Source organism: Corvus kubaryi, unplaced genomic scaffold (assembly GCF_017639235.1).
Source record: "Corvus kubaryi isolate FWS band 111438036 unplaced genomic scaffold, C.kubaryi_AGA036_p1.0 split1-131, whole genome shotgun sequence".
In the NCBI taxonomy this organism is placed as follows: Eukaryota; Metazoa; Chordata; class Aves; order Passeriformes; family Corvidae; genus Corvus; species Corvus kubaryi.
The window spans coordinates 21,988,255-22,005,576 of NW_024582073.1; positions in this window are offsets into that span (position 1 = coordinate 21,988,255).

The window sequence follows — 17,322 nt, forward strand, 5'->3', positions numbered from 1 at the left end:
AAAAGCATGAAGAGCAAAGAGAAAGCTCTGCTTATGTCATATGTGCAATTTCTCTTTCATTCACATGCCCAAAAAAAGCCAAGAACACATTAAAAAAAGAGGATCAGCAGTTAAATTACAATCTGCATGCATGAGTTATACAAAAGAAGATTTGGGTCTGTTCGTTCCATTCATAAAAACATTTTAGATCAAAAATAGCAATAATAAAGGCATAAAAGTTTGCAGCTGTTTACATCTTCGAATCCTGTAACAAAATTTTCTTCTAGTCTCAGGCCACTCACATATAGGAAGGAACATTTTTATTTTCCTAAAGACAGAAAAGAAGAGAAAGGTGTCCTAAGCTAACTGCTGAGAACAGAACTTTAAGTGTCAAAATCACCGAGTAATAGAAGCCCTTCCTGCTATCGTTTTTCACATTGTTTATGCAGGTTTTCTCCCTTTCATGCCTCGGTTTAGCAGCTAAAGGGAAGCACTCCAAAACAGTATTGCAGGCTGTTCTGGAGTACTGTGAACGAGCTGTCAATCAGAGTTTGCCAAGCCTGTGCCATTTCTTTGTGTCCGTCACTCTAGTGTTGCTCTGCAATTCAAAAACATGCCGGAGATGTCTTTAGTGGTTACAAAAGCAGCCATCAAAGTGAAACAAGTCTGTGTGTCTCTGAGGTGATGCTTGCAGGCAGGCTGGGAGATCTCTGTGATGGGTGGGCATTCACCCCGCAGCAGTGAAGCACTGGAGATTCAACCTTTAGGAGACAAGGAACATTAGGGATCGCAGTTGTTCGAGTGTCTTGGATGGAAATGTGAGCTGAAGCTGATACACCTCTTTACAAAGCTCCTGTCAGAGGTACTCTCATGCTGTTTTCCTTCACGGTAAGATCTGCCTTTTGAAGCTTCCACAGAGTAAAAGGAGTGGATGGGGAGGTTGCACTATACTTCCCCTGCTGTCTTTGTCTTTATAGCATCTTGGAGGAGAGATCCCCTTTGACATTTGCCTTTTCTGACATTGTGTATTCTCAAATTGTGTTGGAAAAGGGTGTCACATTGACCTTCTTGGTGGGGCAGCCAGACCTCTGTGAGGAGGTGTTCTGCCTCCAGACATCCCTCATGCTTAGGGGACACTACAAGTTCTTCTCTCTTTGGTGTTCTTTTTGATTCTGGGTCCAGGTCTGCTTACATCAGAGAGTGAGAGCCTGGAAAGAGAGGTGGGGTGGGGAAGGTGTTTTGAGTTTAGTTTTCTTTCTCACTATGCTAATCCATTTTTGATTAGCAATAAAATCTTCACCAAGTGAAGTCTGCTTTTCCTACAATAAGTGGGTTTTGAATTTCCCTAAACATCAGGGCCTTCAATAAAAAGATATTGTAATGAAGAGGACAAATTTTTTTGCCTATTTCATAAGCAGATGTGAGATATCTCCAAAGGTGTTGCTGGCAGTCCTATCAGCAAAGGCTGCTGAAAAAGCTAAGAGATTCTTTTGCAGGAGGTGATGATATAACTTTATGAAGTAAATCCATATAATGAGGATTATCTGACATGAATAGTTTTATTATAGTTTTATCATCCCTTCTCATCAGCCTTTCTTACAAGAACTAAGTTGGCACAGACTTGTTACCCAGGCTGGCTTATTTTGACCATAAGAAGTCTGGACAGGTCATCAGTAGACAAGGGACACGGTGGGCTTTTGAGGGCAGGAGGGTGCTGGGGACTTTTGCTGGCACAACTGCCACCCAAGGGAAGGGAAAAAACTAGCCCAAGTACTAACATAACTATTTCCCTCGGGCAAGAAGACAAAATGCACTTCTGAGATTATATGACTGTTCACGGGTAAATTCTTGCTGGACTAACTGCAAATTGTACCCTTGACTGAGACAGTCAGAGCAGCAGAGAGGAATGCAGGAAGTTCTGGTCTGGATCAGACCAGTGGCCAGGCCACCTCCATGCTGTGTTCCCTGAGGCTGGCAACTAATCGTCCCCAGACAGGTGGCACAAGGCATGGCCACGGAGCCTCTGCCTTTACATGGGATTTTTATGGACATTAGAAACTTCAGGCAGACAAAGCTTGTGTGATGTAGCTGCATTTGGTTTACATTTCCAGCGCTGCAAAGTGCTACTGAACAAAGCCACTTTCCCCAAGCAAAGATGTTTAAATTGAGCTGGTAGATCACAAGCTCTTCTTGTAGAATAAAGCCACTGGTTGTGTCTGTGTCAACTGAACAAATACAATAGCCTCTTGCCAGCTCTGGGATGTCATCATGTCCTGCACCAGGGCTGGGGTAGCACTGAGGCGGGTCTCCAGGGGTCTCTGCCTCCCTGTGCCCATGATGCAAGCTCTCCTGGGTCTTTAAGAAATGCCATGAGCCTTTATTAACCCACAATATGGTTTACTCTTTTTCTCACTTGCACAGACATTCCTCTGAATGAAATCTAAATTGGAAAAGGGTTTTTATATTTATTAAATTTAAAATGTCACAAACCAGGACTTCAAAAATCAGAATGTTCATTTGGAACATCTCTTAATTTATACTCACACATTTGTACATTTATATATACACACACACGTGCACGTGCCCATACATGGAGACATATTTTTATAGAATGCACATATAAACAATAATGGATTATTAGTTACGTCATATACTACTTGGTCATATATACTTATTATTTTGTATTGCAATGAGAAAGATATTCAGGCCATTAGGAATAAAAAGGTAATATTTTCTTTATTTAATTTGGTTATTATTTCTGAAGACTTAGTAAATATGCCTTGTTTCAAATCAAATAACATATTCAAAATTCATCTTCAAAAGCAGATGAGTCACAAAACCTAAGGTATTTTTCTTCATTAATTTTTTATCAGCTAAATTGAATGAAACATTGATGTCACCGAAATATGAATATGTAAGTTTTCTGCCAAAAATCAGCACTAGTACATTAATGTAAGTGATTTAGTTAGTTCTTATATTTTTATTAATGTGAAATATCAGACTTAAGCAGTTCACAAGGTACAAGCCTTCAGTAACAGAATCACTAATGAAATAAAAGGCAAGATCTGAGCAAGTTAAAACAGCAGTAAGGCTTAGTGGTTAGGGCTACCAGGACGCAAACAAAGGAGAGGCATGACAGCTAAAACAACGTTGTTTTGTGACTAATGCAGTGCTCAAGGCAACTCTTCTGCCCTCCAGTAGGTAACCAGGAAATGAGAAGTTTTTCTGACAAAATTTTTATTTTTTCACTGATGTTAAGAAATGAATGGAGAACAGAGAAACTTACCTAAAAAACTGAATGCAGACCCATCAGTCTCTAGGAAATAAACCACTGCAGTCAATTGAAATCACTAACTTAAAACATTTGTCCCATTTGTGTAGAGGTCCCAAGAAACACCATTTCTCACCAGAAGGCCATTTCATTTTAGGCAAAAGAATTGGACAAATTCAAGTTCTAAAATTTTAGAGCCCTTGCTCAGCTACTCCAATTTGTGCATCAAAAGTATGCAGGATACTTTTCTTCTGGTGTTAATAATGCTCACTTAAATGTCTACTTGTCTGCTCGCTCAAAAGCATCCATCATGGCATGCTCAGGGGTACAGCTCCTATTTCATTCTCTGCTGGGATTCACAAATTGGATTTCCCTCCTACTACCTCCCCTGAAAGGCTTGGTCCAGGCAGCACTCATGTTGCTCATCCAAAAGACTGCAGTAGCCGTGTCAACTTGCATTTAAAACCCAGCTACAGAAGGCAGAGCCTTCAATAGCCCTCAGTTTAAAATACAGCCGATACAGCCTCAGCTCTTCCCTCCATAAAAAGTGCTTTGGACCCATGTATTCCCTCCAACTGGGCTATTTTCTAGTGATTAGGTCATTCTGGGTGAGCTACTTGATATTTCTTATGTTGATTTTTTTTTAATAATCATAGTACCAGAGAATCACAGAATGGTTTGGGTTGGACAGGACCTTAAAGATCATCTTGTCAAACCCCCCTGCCATGGGCAGAGACACCTTCCACTAGCACAGGTTCCTCCAAAGCCCTATCCAACCTGGCCTTGAACACTTCAATTTCTAAAGTTTAAAAAAAATCTATAAAATAATTAAAAAGACAGAACACTCTGCCATAGTTATTTTCCCTGTTTTCAAGAGCTGTTCACCACTATTAAAGTGTGTTAAATACATTTATCAGACTGGACATGTGAAGAGGCCTGTGAAGTACCTCAACTCACTAGACTAATGTAAATATACACAATCAAGATTTTAGCTCTAAGCTCAGTTTGTAGTTGATACAGGTAATGATGCATTATCTTAGATGTAAATATTTTCATACCAGCTCTAGTCAGGTCCTAAGTTTCTGACATAGGGGCAATTTTTGGCACAATTCTTGGCACACACAGAAACTTGTGTTTAGCTAAATAGAGAAATTTACTGACAAAATTGATAAATCTCTAGTCTTTAAACATACCAAGGTGAATTTTGAGGATCTCATCCCTTAAAGGATACTAAAATTCTACCCAGGGCCATTTCAAGTCCTTTTTACATTAGTTTATCATGTAGAAATATATGTTTATTCATAAAACTTCTACCAAAACCCTGTTGCCAGTATGATGTTTGCATGCACTGATAAGACGGCAGAGCTCCACCTAATTTATGTTTAATCAAAAAAAGAAGAGACTAGACCTAAGTGTCTGTGACTTACAACAATATTTTTTGACTGGCACTTAGTCTGAATGCAGAAGATTTTACAAATCAAGAAGCATGTTTTCAAATGTCTCGTGAAGACCCTAAAGAACTGTTTGGAAAAGCATTTGACAGGTAGAAATGTTCAGAAGACACAGGGAAGGAGCCATAAAGAACAATATTTTCATTGCGTTACTTATGTTTGTACAATCAAGTTTTCTTTTAGCAAAGGTACAGTGGCCGCTGTTTTTGTAGCTATTCTTTGACAAGTTCCTGAAGATGCTTAGCTTTCTTCACACAAATATGGTCACTGTAGGCTGAAAAATCAAATAGATAAGTGCATCCATTAGATACAGGGACAATAATCTGACCTGAAATATCTGCTCTGTAGAAGATCTTAGGCTTTAAGTTTGTGTGCACAATCACGAACACCTACATAATTTTCTACATAATCCGGGTGTCCAGTTTCAAGTGTATCTCATTACTGCTTGTATATAGTTAAAGTAAGAGGAGAGACTTCTTAAAGGTAACACCACCCACACTTTCTCTCAGGCAGGTCCACACTGCTTGGCAGTGCTTTCCCTGCTTCTTCTCCCTCCACCCTCCTCTTATTCAGACTCTGCCCACTTCAGTGGTGGGAAACAACAGCAGCATAATATGGTACACTCATTCCTCTGAAAGATCTGGCTGCTCAGGAATTTCTCAGAAATTCTCCATTATGGGAAGAAATGCAGTAAAGGATACTGGTGGAAATCTTGTGATCTTATATAGAGACATACAGTTTTAATGAATAAAAAACAGTGTCTCCTTTAAAATAATCCCTCAAAGATATTATGCAGCAGTGGATGTCTACATGAGGTATTTAATGCCAATTTTCACGTTAAACTCTTGTCAAGTACTTTGCTCCAATTGTACCCCAATGGAGTGATTTTCATAGTTTGCAGATATTTTAATGTTCTTAGCTTTATTAAGATGATGTTTTAATTTACTACCTAAATAAAACTAAGCCCCACTACTCAGACTAGGGACAGCTTTCAGAAACTGTGGTGCAGAAATCTCTCTGGCGGGAACTGGCCATTTGCCCCTCACTGAATGTCAGTTTGAATGCTTTCTTAAGTAGGAATGGGCTATTGGATTTTGGCAAAAGATGGACATGAAGCAGATCTGGCATCTTCGCCCCTAGACTGTGAGAAAGCTTTCAGGCTACACTAGACAGTGTGATAACCTTAAGTCTTATATTTCTTTAAAGACACATCTTGAGTAAAGATCAAGGACTCTTCTGCTTTCCTCCTGCTGCTGCTAATATCCATTCAGCTCTTCTGCTGCCACAAAATTGAGAAACTTGTGGCATGTCAAAAAGTGAGGGGGAACAAAAACTTTGAAGAATTTAATGCAGCTTTGCTAGACAATTTCCAGTGTCCACATGTACTTGGGCTTAAAGGTAATTTGGGTAATTTATCACCACTCAGCATATTAGTGTGGAGTATAGCTGTACCATTAAATACATCCTCCACCCTTAACCATGACTGATAATCTACTTGAATGGGGACATAAATGCAGAGATTTGAAGCTGGCATAGCACAAGACAGTTTTCTTCTATTTAATCCATGCTAAAAATGCAAAAGGGTGGTGCAGGCATGCTCTTGACAGTTTGGTTTATAAAAATAAATGTTGTGGCTAAGTGGGTGGGAAATACAATGAGGAGCTGAGGACCAAATGGAAAATGTCTCCTTATTGAGGAATGCTTTTGTAATCTTGATTTTCTATGTGCAAAGCTAACCTTGCAGTGTGCAGACTGAGAGAAGAGGCCACACAACCCTTTGGAGCATATGGGAGTAGTCATTATGTGGACTCAGGAGTATTTGCTAAGATGCCCTAATAATCGAATGGAGTAGCTAAGCTGCCTTGTCTAGCTGGAGAAGATTGGCTTCTTATGCCAATTACAGGAACAACACTGAACAGATTTCTTATTGTAGTAACTTGGATTCAAATTCCTCCACCCTTCAGCACTTTATGCATTTCATTTCTCTGTAGACAATTCCACACAGATAAACTCTGGAATATTAAAAAAAAAAAAAAAATTGTACACATGTTCCTGGTGCTTTTCAAGTATCTGACTGTCTACATCAACACTGACCTTGGAGTGGTGGGCCAAGATGTTGGCTCAGTTCTTATTTCCTTAGACAGCGGTGGTGAGATTGGGATGTCTACCCTGGCTCAAAGTTGTTGGATGTGTTACACCAGAAAAGGCATCCAAATGTGAATGCTCTTGGTTTAACTAGCAACTTCAGTAGGAATAAGCCAGCAGAGAGTCTGCTCAAAAGATTTGTAGGGAAAAAACACCTTCCAGAAGCAACTACACCCCACCATGACTACACAACCACCCCTGATCTTCCCTGTCTTTAAAAGTGACATAGCTCTAAATATGAAGTATGGTTCAAATGAGGTTTCCTTTGAAATTGCTATCTTCTTTAAGTAAATGTAAATGTAAAATGTAAAATGACTCCCAGATCAGCGTGAGTGAAGCAAATATCCTGGTGGCAACAGAAAGTTGTAGCAGCACAGAGGAGCAGTGGTGTGTACACATAAATCTGTGAGCATAGGAACCAAGGATGCCTGGTGTCCTATTGATTTGTGACTCAAGGTAGAGTTTCCAAGAAGATCCCCCATGTCCAAGCAGGCCTAAACTTACTGTAAAGTCACCTTCTCAGTAGGAGCCTTAGCAGGACTTCTTTCTTTTGAGATCTTTCTCCATCTCTCAAATTTTAATTGACCAAAAGTCAAGTGGCAAGTAGAAATAATTGCATGAGCACATAAGCACACAAATTCCAACAAATCCATGTGTATCAAGGACTTTTACAGCAGATACCACCTGAATACTCTTGCAAATGCAAACACATCTGCCCCAGAGCACTGTTATGGAGTGCTGCTCCCTCCTGGGCACAAGGGTGCTCAGTTGCAGGGAATCTAAAATCCATCTAGAAGTGATGAATCATGATCCTTAAACTTCATTGTCACTGTTACAAATTAAAAGTCAGAATGATCTCCTTCACTTTACAAGCAGTGATAAATGCAGTAGAAGCCACTTAATTAGTCTATGATAAATTGCATGCCCAATTAATTGTGATGATTGCCTAGGGGACAAAACCCAACTCGAGGCAGTCTGATGACTCCACAGTAATGGCACATTTAGTGAATGGTGGAGAGTCTCTTTCCATGCCCTTTCTGCAGCTGTTGGAAGCGGAATCTCAACAGTTAACTGCCAGGGATGTATTTCCTTGCACTAGCTTTGCCCCAATTTGACCTTTTCCTCATTTTATTCTGGTTAAATGAATCAATATTATCTTAATACAGTGTTTCCTTTTGTCCTCCCAGCAGCAGTGCATGGCTATACTGCAGATTTAAAGTGCAATCAATGAAACATTAAATGAGTGCAATGGGATTCCTCATCCCTCAGAGCAGTAGGTGGGAACCAGGAGGAAAGACATTAAAGGTGAAGGAGTTACCTGGGTGTTAAATCAGTGCTGATCTGAAAGTCGTGCTTCAGAAATTTGTGTACAGAGCCCGGGAAGCATGACCATGACAAACAGGCTTGTACCTGTTTGAGCAAAAATGTAGTTTTAAAGTGTTTGTGCTAAACTGATGACAAAGACCATGCAGACATTGCTGTGAGTTTTGGAACAGTAAATGACTTCACAGGGCAGAGTCAGGTCCCAAATGTGCCATCTGCCTAGCTGTGGTTTGTTTATTTTATACAGGATTGAGTGTGGGGCCCATCTTGGTTCCTTTTACTTCATCATGTTATGATAACCACATAATTAATGTTTTTAGTACTTAGCAGATAAATGAGATGAAAAAAGAGAGAAATATCTGATGCTCAGAAACTCTTCTCAAGTGCTCAGTAGAAGCCCAGATTTATTCTATGATATTTAATCTATAATTTTTTAATATATAATATTCAGAATTAACTTACAGTAATAGTAAAGTTTGTTTGTGAACCTTTTCTGGGATGTTAATGCATGGGTGAAACAAACCTTTTTGGCTTTTTTTTCCCCTCCCACATTTTTTTTCCTCACAGACGTTAATTTCCGGAACTTCCCAAAATTTCATCAGGAGGTAGAATAAAGTGGCACATTTCAATAAAGGCAAAAATATTTCACTTTATTTTGGGAGCTGAAGAATCTCCTGGAAATCTCATGAAAAGTGTGTTTAGAAAATATATCTGGTTTATTTCAGACCTTCTACTCCTGCAAGCATCTGAATGCTTATACTCTTTGCCCCTTATTTCTTATACAAATGTGGAGTTTATACTTTTGCCCCTTCTTATTTGGAAAGTTAACCTCTCCACAAATGGAACTAGAGTTTGAGCAGAAACATATGGAGAAAATACGTGTTGTTCTTCTGGTTCCGTGAAAAGTTATGAAGTGGAGGTGAAGAATGTGAGCTTAGTGGGGGAAGAGGAGGTCAATGAGAAATTTGTCCCTGTTTCAAATATTTTCCCATCACAGAGTAGATTGGGCAACGTTCTTCCTAGGTCAGGATCAAGGAGCTGTGTCTCCAGTGATTTGACTTTAGCCTCTCTCGGGATGGATTTCTGGCGGGAATTCTCATATTTCTTAGTGGTGTTTTAAATTGCAAATGTTCAGATAAAGAACACCATACATTCACAAAAAAAACCAGCTCTACAGACTTCTGTAGCAATGAACAAAGCTGATATCTGCTATTAAGAAAGTTCTTTACAAGAATAATTTTGAAGTGGCATTATGCATAATTAATGGGGACAGATCTGATGGTGAAGCAAACTACATTTGGCAGAAAGAACATTTATTAAAAATGTCATTAAAGAATTTAGGCTGTATGCTACCAAGTATTTTGTAACTCCCTTCACTGACTTCTTGGCCTCTTTATTTCTTTCATGTCTGGTAAGTAGCTTGAGGTGGTTGATGAGCATTGGAACTGAGGAAGGTTTGTTGGGTTTGACACATAAGAAGGAAGCTGTAACCCAGTCCATGCCTCATTTTGTGCATTTAGAGCTTTCCCAAGGCTTCTCTTTCATGTAGATTTTATGGAGTCAAAAAGAAGTGGGGGTTTTACCATAACTGATTCCTCAGTGGAGGTAAATTTACACTTTTTTTTTTAATAATGAGTGCCTATTTCCAAAATTTACAAAATTTAAAATTTCTTCCAACCTATCCCTGACAAATTTACATCAATAGAAGTGGATAAATTTTGCTAAAATCTTCCAATAAATGATAAAGAAAAATAGAAAGTAAAATAGGCTGTAATATTCACTTAGAATGACGAGACCCATTTCTTAGAAACACCACCTTTGAAAGGGGAAGCCATGTGGGATATATTTCATCAAATACTGCATTCAATGTCATCTTTGGGAAAAAGTGTAACTTAACTGCTGTGTCTCTTCTATTTGAAATGCTGAGGCAGTGAAATAAAATAGTTACCTTTGAAATGAAATGCAGCCTCAAAGGCTGGTTTACTAGGACAAAAAGTTACTGCCCAGGGGATCCTTGGCACAGACTGGAATAATTGGAAGTATAAGTCCTGCTTATATATAGCTCATTTTTATTTAAAAATAGGTAAGGGGATCCTATTGTCCTTTCAAAATTTACTGATATCACAACACAATGTAAGTACCTAGGGATTTTTTCTGCCATACCAATGAATGTTGGTTATAAATAAATAGCCCCACAGAAGCTCCACCTCTGGAAAAGAAAATGAGGAAGTATTTCAAATTAGGGGAATATTTACCTCCAGCACCTGAAATCAAACAGGTGGAAGTCAAAAAAAAAGTGTGTGTATATATATGAAAATGGGACGTTTTCCCACCACATTTTTGCTATCCACTGGATATTTGATGGCTCTGCAAGCCTGGCACTGAGTTCTCTACTCAGTGAATTTAGGACAAGAACCTGTAAAGGCTACATGGTCTGAAGATGGACGTGGATTATGACCTGGCATTCATGATCCATAGATTCTATGACCTGAATTGCTAAAGGTAAGGAAATTTTAATCATGGATTTTCCCAACTCCTTAGGGAGTGACGAAGGCACAAAATATTTCCTTCAACAGCTCAGTGGTTTTCCCAGGTGGAAGAAGTGCCTCCTTCTCCTTGTGGCTTACAAGCAGTCCTTTTCTTACAGGTAGGTCCCTCTTTTTTCAGTTTTACTGGGATTTGGTGTTGGCCTTATCTGAACCCTCCCTGGGGCTGACTGAAGCTGCTGCATTGAGCACTACCCTGTTCTCAGGGAGGCTTCACAGGGATATGAAGGAGTGGGTGAAACATGTCTGAAAGTCTTCCTGAAGAAGGGTTTAGTTTGATCTACTTTTCATGGAAGTACTTAAATATCTGTTATGCCAGACGGAGAGATAAGGAAGATGGCATTGCTCAAGTAAGGACAGTCCAGCTGGGACCTGCTCCAGGGGCTGTCCACCTTTGCTGGGGAAGCCTAGTTACTGGTAGGTGTCTGCTGGGAAATGACACCTGTAGAGGCCAGGCTGATGTTCTCCACCTTCCAAGCAGGACTACCAGACCCTCACCCCCATGAGAGCGGCTTTGGGAGGTTGGCAGGAGCAGAACTCATGGGGCATTAGACATGTTGACAGAATGTAAATGTTTGCAGTGGCAGATGAAAAGAGGGTGGTGGTTTTGAAGAGTGAAATTTGAGCAAATGCACTCCAACCCTCCAGTCTATTCAGGGATTTAAATCCCTCTGTGGATATTGGCCTATATAGAAAGCCACTGGACTGTGCTTTTACATAAGATCCTAAGTGACTTTGTAAGCCTTCAAGCACTTCCAAATCCTCCACTTTTGACAACAGTGCTCTTTGTACTGAAAATTTAGTGTATAAAGCCATATCATATACTGGGATTTAAATGTACTCAGGAAAGTTCCACATAATGGCATCTTAATGCCCAGACAAATGCAAAATTAATATACTGGAAATCTCCAGCAGCAGTAAGAGTAAAAGCAGTACAATTTTTTAATGTCTTGTTGGGGTTTTTTTAATAACAAGCTCTACTTCTGAGACAGCAGAGGAAAATCTTCTCAAGCTGTAAGCTCAGCGTCCCCAGAGTGAATAGGGTTCAATGTAGCATGGATAATTTGTTTGCTTTGCAATTATTTTCCGTCAGTGGAGACAAATTGATTTGTACAATAAAATTGACGGTCACTGCAAGGCAGCTGGCTTTCTAAACTGTAAAAGAATTTGACTAGGTTAAGTGAGTACCAAATTTTTGGAGTACTGGGAAGTCCTTTCGTACTGGTAAAACTTGCAACAATTTTAGGGCTTGCCAGTGATTGCTATGTGAAATTCAATATCAGAGAATGCCAGAAGAGTTATTCTTAGTACCACTGTGAGCAGGCCCTTTGCCAGTTTATTAGCAGCCTGCTTTGGAAATTATTTCCACCAAAACAGAAATCAAAATGCAGTAAAAGAAACTGATAGTAGAACAGATGAATTGGTAGAAAGGAAATAGCAATAACAGCCTCCAAGCTGCCTTCTTATTTATTAAGGGGAAATGAGATATTTATGATCCAGAGTCAGGGATGCTTGACAACAATAGAGTTTCTAGCAGAGAAAAACAAGTAACAAAGCCATATCTGGAAAATTGGAGCATGATCAGACAGTGAGGTGTAAATGCTGCTAGTGGAAATATAGAAGAAATAACCAATATGTTCTGCAACTAGAATACTTGGATGTTTGTCCAAATAAAATTATTTAAATCTCATTAAAAATAAACAGCTATTGACATCCATTCTTTCACTTTTCTTTTTAAAAAACAAAGTCTTGGTTTGGCATCTCAAAAGGCCTGGCAAAATTTTAGCGCATGCATGATCAAATGTTAAGTGTGATTAGGAATGCTGTAGTACCTGGTAGCAGCCTGAAATAAGGCTTTGATTCCACTTTTCACAACACTGGGCTAATCAGGACATTCTGTCATATTCAATTTAAAAGCTGGATATGCCCCAGAAAAATGTTGGACCAAAAAGCTCAGCAAATAGCTCCGGTTAAACTTCACTTGGATGTTTCAAGTGTTAAACCTCATTGCAGACATCAGGATTAGATTAGTGATACTGTCAGTTCTGCAAAAGTCCAAGATCAGCACTAAGTAAAATAGAAGTTTGCTAAGACAGGCTAGTTTCTCTTTGCCCAAATTAAAAGGACCTGGGAAAAGTTGATACTGTACAGTTCAAGGACGTTTGATTGGGCTCAATACATAAGGTAAACAAAGCACTCCAAGCCCCGACCAAAGTGCAGTTCTGGAGGCCAGTGGCATGATCTTGAGGTGTGAGAATAAAAGTTTTGAGGAAGAAGGTCACATGTTTGAAGGTCCAGACAATCAGGCTTTGGCTTGACCTCTCTGCCTATCTGGGAGCAGCTCCCCCCAGCTACTCATGTGAGCGGGGTTCAGAGGTTACCAATTACTTAGGGAGGCTGAGAAAGTTGTATGGAGCTGCTCTCAGCTGCCATTTCACATTAGCTTCAGGCCACTTGCAGGTAGGCTGTGGCTCTTAATGCTTCACTGCCAGTCACAGATGTTTTTCAGCTCTCAGTCACTGTGGCAGTGACAAACCATCTCCCTGTCCCGTCAAGCAGCACTTGGTACCTGCCCTGTGGCACAGCTCCCCCGCCCCACACATTTGTGCATCACAAAGCTGCACCCCCACCACATGGAGGTTGTTTTAATTGCTTAACTGCTGACCAGGTAATATTTTTCTGCCCTTTTTTAGATTTTTCTCTTTTTTTTTTTTTCCCTCCCTGAATATTTCAGACCCATCAGTAGAAATGAGTGAAATGCTTTAATTGGTTACAGATATCAAGATGATTAGAGTAATTTGTGGCAACTTTTTCTTACAAATCTTAAAATAATGTATGTGTCTTCACACACTTCACTACTAACAAATTAAGCAAGGGTGACTTACAACCTTATGGTAGCAGAAGTATAGAAAAATACCTTCAGTAGAAGTCTTGCAAATATAGTAAAAATTCTGAATCTTATACAAAAGCTCTTAATTTAAGAGCTTGTTTTCAATTTCCAACTTTAGAAGTTAGAATTACCCTTAGAAATTAACTGAGGGTGGATAGATTGTGTGAAATGTGCTCCCTGGGGGAGTTCTGCCTTCTTAGGCTGCTCTCTTAGACAGTGACAAACAGGATATTGAACTACCCAGGACTCTGGTTTGATCCAGTATGGAAAGTCCTATTCTTTCCACTTCGCAAACAGGATTTGGGAGCTTGGAGTTTTTGCTTCGTGGAAGTCACAAACTTGAGAATGATCACACTTCCCTAATGCAAGGCATATTTTCAGTCTATAAACAAGCCAGTTTCCTTTCAGAAATGAGTCTGGGTTTTATTATACATCCTTTAACTTTCCCTGGAAAATGAGTACACTTGTGTTTGGAAATATTCACATAAGTGAAGAAATTTTCTAGGAAATTAAGTGAGCCACTTTGAGTATGCATTGAAAGGCAAGAGCAGTCCTCCCTTAGTTTGTGAATGTCCTATTTCACACACACTGCCATCACATATATTTATAGTTGCTGTGGGTTTGTTTGGGGAGTTTTTTCTATGGGTGGTTTGTTGGTTTTGATTTGGGTTTTTTGGGTTTTTTTGGGGTTGTTTTTTTTTTTTGGTAGCTGGTTTTGTTTGCTTGTCTGGTTTTTTTTAATTCAAAAAACTCGCAAAACATAAATGAGATTATTTTAGCTTTGATTTACACTCACTTTCTTCTTCTCTTACTCTTACCAGTTAATTTACCTCTGGGTGAAAGGTGGTGTCTGTTAAATGTTTCACAAAGTAAATACGTGGTGCTCGTAACTTCCTCTGTGTCTTGTACTGCTAAGTGCTTACTGGAAGTCTGCTTTCCCTGGAGTAAACAGGCAAGAATAAGGACTGGGACTTTCAATATCTGGACAATAGGGTTGGAATATCCCGGTCACATGGCATGTCATGCTACACAGCACAGACATTGACATATCTGGATAAACACTTGCTACATCCTAGGTTTTTTCAAAGCATCTTGACTCTGACTCATGTCACTATAGAGACTCCTATTTAATACAAAGATGCATTACAGATGTTCCAATTTTTTTCCTTTTTGGCATTTTTGTTGCCACTTACCATGTGAGGCCGAATAGGGCAGCAATTATTTTTCATTTCATTTCATTTCATTTTCTACTCAAAAAAATTCTACTATCAAGAAAACTTTAACTGGTTAATCTTTTTGAGAATTTAATGCTGTCAATGTGAGTTTAATAAGAGAAGTGAATTTATAACTTGATATAAATTGAATTGTCATCTGTTACCTAATCTGTGGCTGGGCAAATTCAACTACTTTCACAGAAGAAAAAAAAGCAAATCCCCAAGCATAGACAATACTCAGAAAGGTAAGGTTATGATATTCAATTGAGTTTTTAGGGGTGCCAGGTTTATAATTGTCCAATTTGCAGTATCTGTAGCCGTTGAGTAGTATAATGTAATAGATATCTTCAACAGGATTATTGATAAGAGAGGAAGGAAATGTAAGGATTACGTTTGCAGTGTTTTGACCCCATTTTGTTCAGATTTGTCCCTCTTCAGACTCATTTTTTGGTTTCAATCCCAACTACCAAAAGGCACTTCAAAATCTTGCATAGATTTCAGGAAGACTGCTTGGAATGTGAGGGAGTAGAATAGCTGGGAAAAGATTCCTGGAAAAACAGGGCTTGCAGAGGAGATTTCACAGCTCGTTGCTCACTTGGGTTAAAGTCAGAGCAGGCAGATTGCTGCAGAGAACGAGGATGGGGAAGAATTGGCTGAAGATAAGGAAGAAAAGACTGGAGGATTGGATGGAGGAGGAAGAAATCTATAGGAAGAAAAGAGAAAGTATAAGAAAATTGAGATGTGTTTTCAAGGAGCACAGCCCCTAAAATATAAAAACAAGTAGAAATCCAATTTAAATGTTTGACAATAGACAGAAGACATTATTTCTACCTGTTTTACATTTAACCTATGTCAAACAAAACATTTGTTCCATTATATATCCTCTTATGCATGAACCAAATATTGAATGCAATACTCCTGTAAAATATATTTAATGTAGGGATATTTTTTAGTTCTTTATTAAAGTTATTTCATATAAAAGAGAGAAACTTAAACCCAGGTTTTCATGAGTAGTATTTGGAAAACCAAAGCAAAACAAGGAAACAAAACAACAATGTGACATCCCAAATGCTTTAATGTATAAGTTTAACACCACCACCATTAACTTAAGGGAAAACCCCTTTATGCCCTGTGTGAAATTCAGCGTGTTTTTAAGAATATACTTCAAAGGAATGTGTATTGCAGAGAGAAATATTTCTAGGAGAAATGTCAGGAGTATCAGTTAGAGGAAGATTTGGAAATTTAGACATATATAGGTGACATATATAGGATTTCATGAATGTAGCTACTTAGTAATGAAAAAAGCCTGAATATACAAGGAGTTTTTAAACTCTCAGATGTAAATGTAAATATTAGATCCAGTTTGGAGGTCTTACAGAGATCCTGCAGTGATGTTCTGGATGGCTGAAGAAAAGCCATAGAGTCCAGGGAGAACAGGGTTTTTAAAAACTTACTTTTTATCAGTGAAAATTAAATGAATGAGCAATGTCAACAGATATATTATTCTTTTAATTATTACTTATTAATACTATTTTTGAAATATACATATTGACATGTCTACTGTACCCCTTCTTTTCATCAACATCCTCACCATGTCAGCTGATTCTGCTTAAGCTAATTCAAAGAAAAAAAAAATAATCACAGTGGGCAAATCACAGCCAAAAAGGTCAAAGGCTGTTTCTGTGGTACAGACCCCTGTCTTGGATGGGCAGCTGAATGGTGTTGGGAGAGTCAAAGAAATTTTTATTTGATTTATCAGGGTGAGGAATTTGGATAGCATCAAGCATTAGATCAAATGAAGTCTTTGAAATATTAGCTCTACCAAATTTGTTGCACTTCACTGAGATATGCTGATAGCAGCCAGCCCACATAAGATTGCATTTCAGTACAGAGTGGCTCATTTTAAAATACCCCAGTGAACCACAGGAAGAGAGCAGCAGGGAAAGTGAAGAAAAGTTGAGCAGACTGAAGCTCTCATCTAACTTTATGTCACGTGTAGATGGGGTGAGAAAAGGTGCCATGCGCACTCTGGGCTTTTCAGTCACACTGGTGCACAGAAAACATGACAGACTATAACATCCACTACAAATCTGAAGGTCAATGCACAAATAATTTCATAAAAACTTTCAGCTCTTGGACAACATCACATAGATCTGATTTCTGTTATTTCTCAGGAACTTTATGGTGACAGAAAAGCTTATTAAAAGCAATAAATAGATGCAAAATAGAGCACATTTCCATCACGAGATCTGAAACCAAGACATTTAGGTTCAGTTCCCAAGTCTGCTGTAATACTGAATAAATTACAGCTAAGTAAATGTCTCAGATCCTCACCTATCCAAGTGACTAATGCTCCCTCACCTGCTGCCTTTTTCGTCAAATGACTTTTAACTAAAATAGTTTTGTCTACTGTCAGATCTTTAGCAGCAGGGTTCTATCTAAATGCAATGCTATACTACATAAAATAAATTTTAAAGGATCAATATCTTAATTTGCTTTTTCT